Source organism: Heptranchias perlo, chromosome 32 (genome assembly GCF_035084215.1).
Source record: "Heptranchias perlo isolate sHepPer1 chromosome 32, sHepPer1.hap1, whole genome shotgun sequence".
NCBI lineage: Eukaryota > Metazoa > Chordata > Chondrichthyes > Hexanchiformes > Hexanchidae > Heptranchias > Heptranchias perlo.
The window spans coordinates 20,727,668-20,735,119 of NC_090356.1; the positions used below are offsets into that span (position 1 = coordinate 20,727,668).

At 51.2% G+C, this 7,452-nt stretch overlaps 1 long non-coding RNA gene across 1 annotated transcript; it reads left to right on the forward strand.

The window, feature by feature from the left end:
* The first annotated feature begins 4,176 nt into the window (after window positions 1-4,176).
* LOC137300857 (uncharacterized) lies at window positions 4,177-6,858 on the forward strand. The gene is made up of 3 exons (XR_010958165.1): window positions 4,177-4,241; window positions 4,381-4,488; window positions 6,079-6,858. It is a non-coding gene; the product is annotated as an uncharacterized lncRNA (long non-coding RNA).
* The last annotated feature ends 594 nt before the right edge of the window (window positions 6,859-7,452 follow it).

Consider the following 7,452-nt stretch of genomic DNA (forward strand, 5'->3'; position numbering starts at 1 on the left):
GCTATCCCCTCCAGATGTGGCTCATGATTCCTGTCACGAACCTGCACACAGCTGCAGAGCAGGCCTGCAAGAGCCAGGCTAAGGCAGGACAGGTCAACATAATGAACGTCAAATATCTCTCAGAACCCAGCCAAAGGGGAGTGTAGGGAAGTGTGTCGTTGAACAATGATGTGAGTATGCCAGAATCTCAGTCCTCCTTCCAAACCCCCCACCCCCCTTTACTCAACAGATTGGAAGGAAGTAATCCTACCATTGTATAGAGCGTTGGTCAGGTCTCCACTAGGTTGTGTCAGCCTTGGCTCAGTGGGTTGCACCCTCGCCTCTGAGTCAGAAGGTCATGAGTTCAAGTCCCACTCCAGAGACCCGAGCATGTAATCAAGGCTGAGACTCCGAGTGTTGTACCCGAGGGAGGTGCTGTCCTTTGGATGAGATGTTAGACCCAGGCCCTGTCTGCCCTCTCAGGTGGATGAGAGCCATGCGGCCACAAGAAACATGACTGAGCAAACCATTGGCCTGCTCAAGCAATGCTTCCACTGCCTGAACCATTCCATCCGGAGGACCTTGCGGTACATCCCTGCGCAGGATTTGTGGTCGTCTGCTGCATGCTGCACAACTTCATGAGGGACCTGCCTTTACCGCCACCTGGGCAACAACAAGTGCAGGAGGAGGAGGGGATGCAGCGACCAGCTCATCGAGGAGGGCTTTGACCTAAATCAAACCTTCAACCCAATGCACCAACCGTCCCACAGTCCTTACCACCACAATCCAATTGCCTTCCTTCTGTCTGGATTTATGGGTCTTGCTCTCACTTCACCAACACCAAATCCAGAACAAAAAACAAAATTATCAATCAACTCAATGACATGTCTGTCTAACAGTGAGCAGAAATAGTTAAGAATCACCCTTAGGTGCCTGTCTTGTGTGCTCCGTTCCCTATCCTGGTGCGCCCACGAGTTTCCCCAGTGCCTGCGGCTCGGGAAGTGGGAGGCTGCTGAGCTTCTGTTCAGGACACTTCAGATGGCCTTGGTGAGCGACCTCTAGCAATCCTGGGCTTTGAGGGCTCGGCTGCAGACTGCACCATCCTGGCCTGGGCCGGGGCTGTGTGGCTCGAGTAAGGGCACTGGCGGTGTGGCTAGCGGGGGAGCGGGGATGTTACCCTGAGAGAGGACAGCAGGTTCCTCCCCCATGGAGCCAAGGCCAGTCTCCTGGGACGGGGCCTCAGCACTCCACCTTACTGCTCTGTGCAGGACCGCTGTGACGCTTTGAAGGACCCCCCCCCCCCCCCACAATCTCCTCTTCCTTTTTCGCCGTTCATGGGTTCTGATGGCGCAAATCCCCAGGCAAATCTGGGCCATTGTTGTCTGTCTCAAACTCAGTGGCTGCTGGACTTAAAAAAACGTGTCAGCTCTCATTTAATTATCAACCACAGCCCTTGAGTAAAACCAGGCAGTTGGTATATTCTGTAAAATATGGTAGATGGTGAAAGGCCGTTGCCCATTTGTGCTGTGACCAGCACTTATCTGCTCCACTAGGTGGAGATATAAGGCCATTCCAGGAACTTGGCTACACAAGGATCCTCACACTGGACTCCTTTCCCCAAATTGCTCCTGTTTCACGAGCACTGGCCAACCTCTGGTGCTTCACACGTGTCCATTCGCCACGTCCGAGCTATTGAGAGGTTATTCGACTGTGGAGGGCTTCATAGCTAAGCCCTTTGCTGTCCTCACCTGATGTCCACACACATACAGTCAGCAGGTTACTGACAAGTAATCACGAACTGAAAACCTTGCCTGGTTTTGTCCCTCCTTAGCTCCAGGGGCCCTGAGGAGAACTGTAGTGCCCCCAGATTGGACTTTTAATGTGGTGGGTGGGTGGATTATTACCGGCCCCTGACCCCTAGCCCCTAACCCATTGGAGATACGAATGAGAGATGAGCCCCATTAAGTGAGAGCGGCCATTGACTGCTGCTGGCTACATCTTGTTCTCTGGAAACGGTTCTAAAGAAAGTTGCCCCCTGTGCTTGGCCTGGACTCCAAACGCTTTATCTGGGGACACAACAGATAGATCTCCCCCAATCCGGTTACCTCATTCCGAGCAACATCCCACTGCTTCCCTCCAGTAACCCCGTCCAAGTTTTTTTAATTTATTCGTTCATGGGATGTGGGTGTCGCTGGCGAGGCCGGCATTTATTGCCCATCCCTAATTGCCCTCGAGAAGGTGGTGGTGAGCCGCCTTCTTGATCCGCTGCAGTCCGTGTGGTGAAGGTTCTCCCACAGTGCTGTTAGGAAGGGAGTTCCAGGATTTTGACCCAGCGACGATGAAGGAACGGCGATATATTTCCAAGTCGAGATGGTGTGTGACTTGGAGGGGAACGTGCAGGTGGTGTTGCTCCCATGTGCCTGCTGCCCTTGTCCTTCTAGGTGGTAGGGGTCACGGGTTTGGGAGGTGCTGTCGAAGAAGCCTTGGCGAGTTGCTGCAGTGCATCCTGTGGATGGTACACACTGCAGCCACGGTGCGCCGGTGGTGAAGGGAGTGAATGTTTAGGGTGGTGGATGGGGTGCCAATCAAGCAGGCTGCTTTGTCCTGGATGGTGTCGAGCTTCTTGAGTGTTGTTGGAGCTGCACTCATCCAGGCAAGTGGAGAGTATTCCATCACACTCCTGACTTGTGCCTTGTAGATGGTGGAAAGGCTTTGGGGAGTCAGGAGGTGAGTCACTCGCCGCAGAATACCCAGCCTCTGACTTGCTGTTATAGCCACAGTATTTATGTGGCTGGTCCAGTTAAGTTTCTGGACAATGGTGACCTCCAGGAAGTTGATGGTAGTGGATTCGGCGATGGTAATGCCGTTGAATGTCCAGGGGAGGTGGTTAGACTCTCTCTTGTTGGCGATGGTCATTGCCTGGCACTTGTCTGGCACGAATGTTACTTGCCACTTATGAGCCCAAGCCTGGATGTTGTCCAGGTCTTGCTGCATGCGGGCACGGACGACTGCATTATCTGAGGGGTTGCGAATGGAACTGAACACTGTGGAATAATCAGCGAACATCCCCATTTCTGACCTCATGATGGTGGGAAGGTCATTGATGAAGCAGCTGAAGATGGTTGGGCCTAGGACACTGCCCTGAGGAACTCCTGCAGCAATGTCCTGGGGCTGAGATGATTGGCCTCCAACAACCACTACCATCTTCCTTTGTGCTAGGTATGACTTCAGCCACTGGAGAGTTTTCCCTCTGATTCCCATTGACTTCAATGGTCAGTTTTCACCTGTGAGCCTGGACAATGAAGGTCAGTGGCTTTTTTCAACCAGGAGAGGCATCACAGCTGAGCCTGACCCTGTCCCTCCCCCGACGTGCACATTGGGGTCACCGGATACGGATCAGGAGTGGAAAAGAATGTGGAACTCCATGGAGTGGTTGAGGCGCATCGCATAGATGCATTTAAAGGGGGTTAGATGAAGAGGGGTGGAAGGAGGCTCGAGCAGAGCACAAACACCGGCATAGACCTGTTGGGCCAAATGGCCTGTTTCTGTGCTGTAAAATTCTATATAATTCTATGTAGAATGTGGAACCTGCTACCACATGGAGTAATGTAAGGAATCTTACAACACCAGGTTATAGTCCAACAGTTTTATTTGAAAATCACAAGCTTTCGGAGGCTTTCTCCTTCGTCACTCACCACCTGGTGTTGTAAGATTCCTTACATTTGTCCACCCCAGTCCATCACCGGCATCTCCACATCATGACCACATGGAGTGATTGAGGAGAATAACATTGATGCATTTGAAGGGAAGCTAGATAGGTAGATGAGGGAGAAAGGAATAGACGAATACATTGACAGGGTGAGATGAAGTAAGGTGGGAGGAGTCTTGTGTGGAGCATGAACACCGGCATAGACCTGTTGGGCTGAATGGCCTGTTTTTGTGCTGTAAAATTCTAGGTAATTCCATGTAATGCTGTCTGATTTCTTTTGCCCCCTCCCCAGCCCAGGCACTCTGAGGCTACTTATGCTCTGTAAGCAGCCCGGAGTTCCGCAAGCTCAGCACAGGTTGGGATCGGACTCTGGGGCCTTCCTGGTTGCTGTGGCTCGGGGCCATGAGGGGGAGGTACATTCATCCAGCGAACAGAAGGGCGGGGAGCTGAAGGTGGGGTGAGAATGAAAGCTCGCTGCTTCCTGTAGCCAGAAACTGATTTGCCTTCATTCCCAAAATGATTACTCACTTTGCCTACTGCCCACACAGTGCAGGTATGTCTGTCCCTGTTGTTGTGCCTCTTCAAACGTCTCATTCATGACAATGGTCCAAGGATTGCTGAATGATTTTTTGAATTTTGGCTGCATTACTGTGTGGGAAATAGATGCTAATAATTACCTTTTAACCCACTAGGACTATCAACTGCTTATTCTGGATCCATTGTCTGGTGTTTGGCCTTGGGGAGAATCGTCAGCATCAGTCACTTCTGACAGCTAAAGCAGGCGCCAAGACTGCTCGGAGGTAGAGTCTGTCTCTGAGCCAACGAGTCAATCATCGGGAGAGGGGGGGGGGGAGAAAACTGGGAAAAAGAAACTATTTCCACTGGCAGGAGGGTCGGTAACCAGAGGACACCAATTTAAGATAATTGGCAAAAGAACCAGAGGGGAAATGAGGAGAACTTTTTTTACGCAGCGAGTTGTTACAATCTGGAATGCACTGCCTGAAAGGGCGGTGGAAGCAGGTTCAATAGTAACTTTCAAAAGGGAATTGGATAAATACTTAAAAAGGAGAAATTCTCAAGGGCTGTGGGGAAAGAGCAGGGGAGTGGGACTAATTGGATAGCTCTTTCAAAGAGCCGGCACAGGCGCAATGGGCCGAGTGGCCTCTTTCTGGGCTGTATGATTCTATTTGAGAGAAGGTACTCTTGCCAGACTTTTCTTTCTCTTTAAGAATCTGTTTGCCTCAGAGTTGCACCATACTCTGGGCCTGGCTCCAACACTGTTGCACAAGTTGAGTGTGTGTCTGCAGTGAAGGTGCCTGGACAGAGCGACTAATGCTGCACACAGTTCTTTCACAACGGGGCTTTGGTTTTAATCCGACTCGAACTCATGAGATGAAAGTCTCCTCTTTCTGATGGTAAACACCTGCACAGACTCCCTTCAGCTGGAAGTAAGGTGGGAGGAGTCTTGTGTGGAGCATGAACACCGGCATAGACCTGTTGGGCTGAATGGCCTGTTTTTGTGCTGTAAAATTCTAGGTAATTCCATGTAACGCCATCTGATTTCTTTTGCCCCCTCCCCAGCCCAGGCGCTCTGAGGCTACTTATGCTCTGTAAGCAGCCCGGAGTTCCGCAAGCTCAGCACAGGTTGGGATCGGACTCTGGGGCCTTCCTGGTCGCTGTAGCTTGGGGCCATGAGGGGGAGGTACATTTATCCAGCGAACAGAAGGGCGGGGAGCTGAAGGTGGGGTCACTTGCTGGGCTCTCACAGGGGCTGGGTGTCCTTCAGTACAAGTGGCCGTTTTTCGCCTGCGAGCCTAGACGGCGAGTGCCAGCAAGCCATTCAAGCTTTACAGCTGAGCCCGAGTTTCCAATGACCTAACCCAAGGATGCTGTGGCCAACTGTAGCCCCTCCTGCTGCCCCGGCTGAGATCAGCTAACTTAGCCCAGACTGGGAAGCCAGCCTGAGGACTTCCTGGGCTGTGTGCCTCAGTACCATATCGCATACGGGCACTTCAGTACTGAGGGAGTGCTGCACTGTCGGAGGTGCCGTCTTTTGCATAAAACGTTAAACTGAGGCCCCTTCTGCCCTCTCAGGTGGCCGTAAAAGATCCCATGGCACTATTCAAAGAAAAGCAGGGGAGTTCTCCTGGGCGTCCTGGGCAATATTTATCCCTCAACCAACATCACTAAAACAAATTATCTGGTCATTATCTCTTTGCTGTTTGTGGGAGCTTGCTGTGTGCAAATTGGCTGCTATGTTTCCTACATTACAACAGTGACTACACTTCAAAAGTACTTCGTTGGCTGTAAAACGCTTTGGAACATCCTGAGGACGTGAAAGGCGCTATATAAATGCAAGTTCTTTCTTTTTTCTTTCGATATCCTTATAGACTGAGCCTTCGGGGAAAGACGGAATGACAGTCTGAGGGTAATATTTTCTACTCAGTGGCTTATTGAAGCTTGTGGGACGGCATGGGCTCTTTTGTTGTATAACAATTGTTTAAACAGACGAGTAGATGAACTGTAGTGATACCTTCAATGCTTATCACCATCTCCCTTACCCATTAACTTCAATATAAACCCGTCCTGACATTAACCCCTGACAACATTTGGAAGTGCTTGAGAATCACATTGCACCAACACAATTCCCTGCAGCTCACTGTACAGATGTGCAGAATGTTAAGCAAGGGTCCACTGGAGGGCAGCACAAGTCTAAAGGAGAAAGCGAAACATTGCAGAGGCTGGAAATCTGAACCAAACTCGCTGGAGACACTCAGCAGGTCAGGCAGTGTCAGTCGAGAAAACACCAGCCAGTTGACGGTGTAGTTCTGAGGAAGGGTTTTTATCAGAAACGGCAACAGACTTCTGTTTTCTCGACGGATGCTGCTTGACCCGCTGAGCGTCTCCAGCAGTCTGAAGCAGCCATATTGCGATCTGACGCCCTTTTCCATCTCTCTGCTCTCCTCTTTCATATTCTGCTCCCTCCAATACTCTGATCTCCTCTCTGTCACTCTGTCAGTCAATGGAGAGTAATATTGGGCGAGGTGTAAAACCAGCATTCCTCCCGATCCTGTGGGCTTCCCGCCTGACGAGTTAGGTTAAAATCGGCCCCGAGCGTCAGCAACAAATCCTGTCATTCACTCCTCGGCCAGATGTGCACCTCCCAGCAGGGGTTACTGGGCGGGACCCAGAGTGGGAACCCTGGCTAGCCCTGGGGGGGGGGGAGGAGGGGGGGGGGCGCTGAGTCCACAAGACGGAATCCACAGGGGGTCACCTGCGCTTATTTGCAGCTTTAAATACTGTAGCAGGGGTGTTAGATCCACTGCAGATTGACAGCTCACTCCTCTGACCACAACACATGACTCACACTGCAATGATAATGAGTTTTATGTTGCAACATGTTAATGTGAAACTGCACGCCCTGTATATAGATTTTTTAAGTTCCACACTGGACTCGCCAAGTTCTGACCTTTGACCCACACTCTCGAACACATGCCTGATTCAGCATGGAGTGTTGAAATAATTTATAAAAATATACAAACTCTGCGGCGGTGGAGTGCACTAAAGCCCCAGGGCGGGGGGGTTGGGAGTGGGAGGGGGTGGTTTGGGGGGCGCCCAGACACAATTCCAAACACGTGCATCCACACTGCTCTGCGGAGATGCCAAAGGCCTGACTCTTCCTCGTAGAGAAGGAAAACCGGGAGAGGAAGGGGAAAGAAGGAGACATCGACAAGGTGAGACAGAGAGTAAAACAGCAGGGGGAG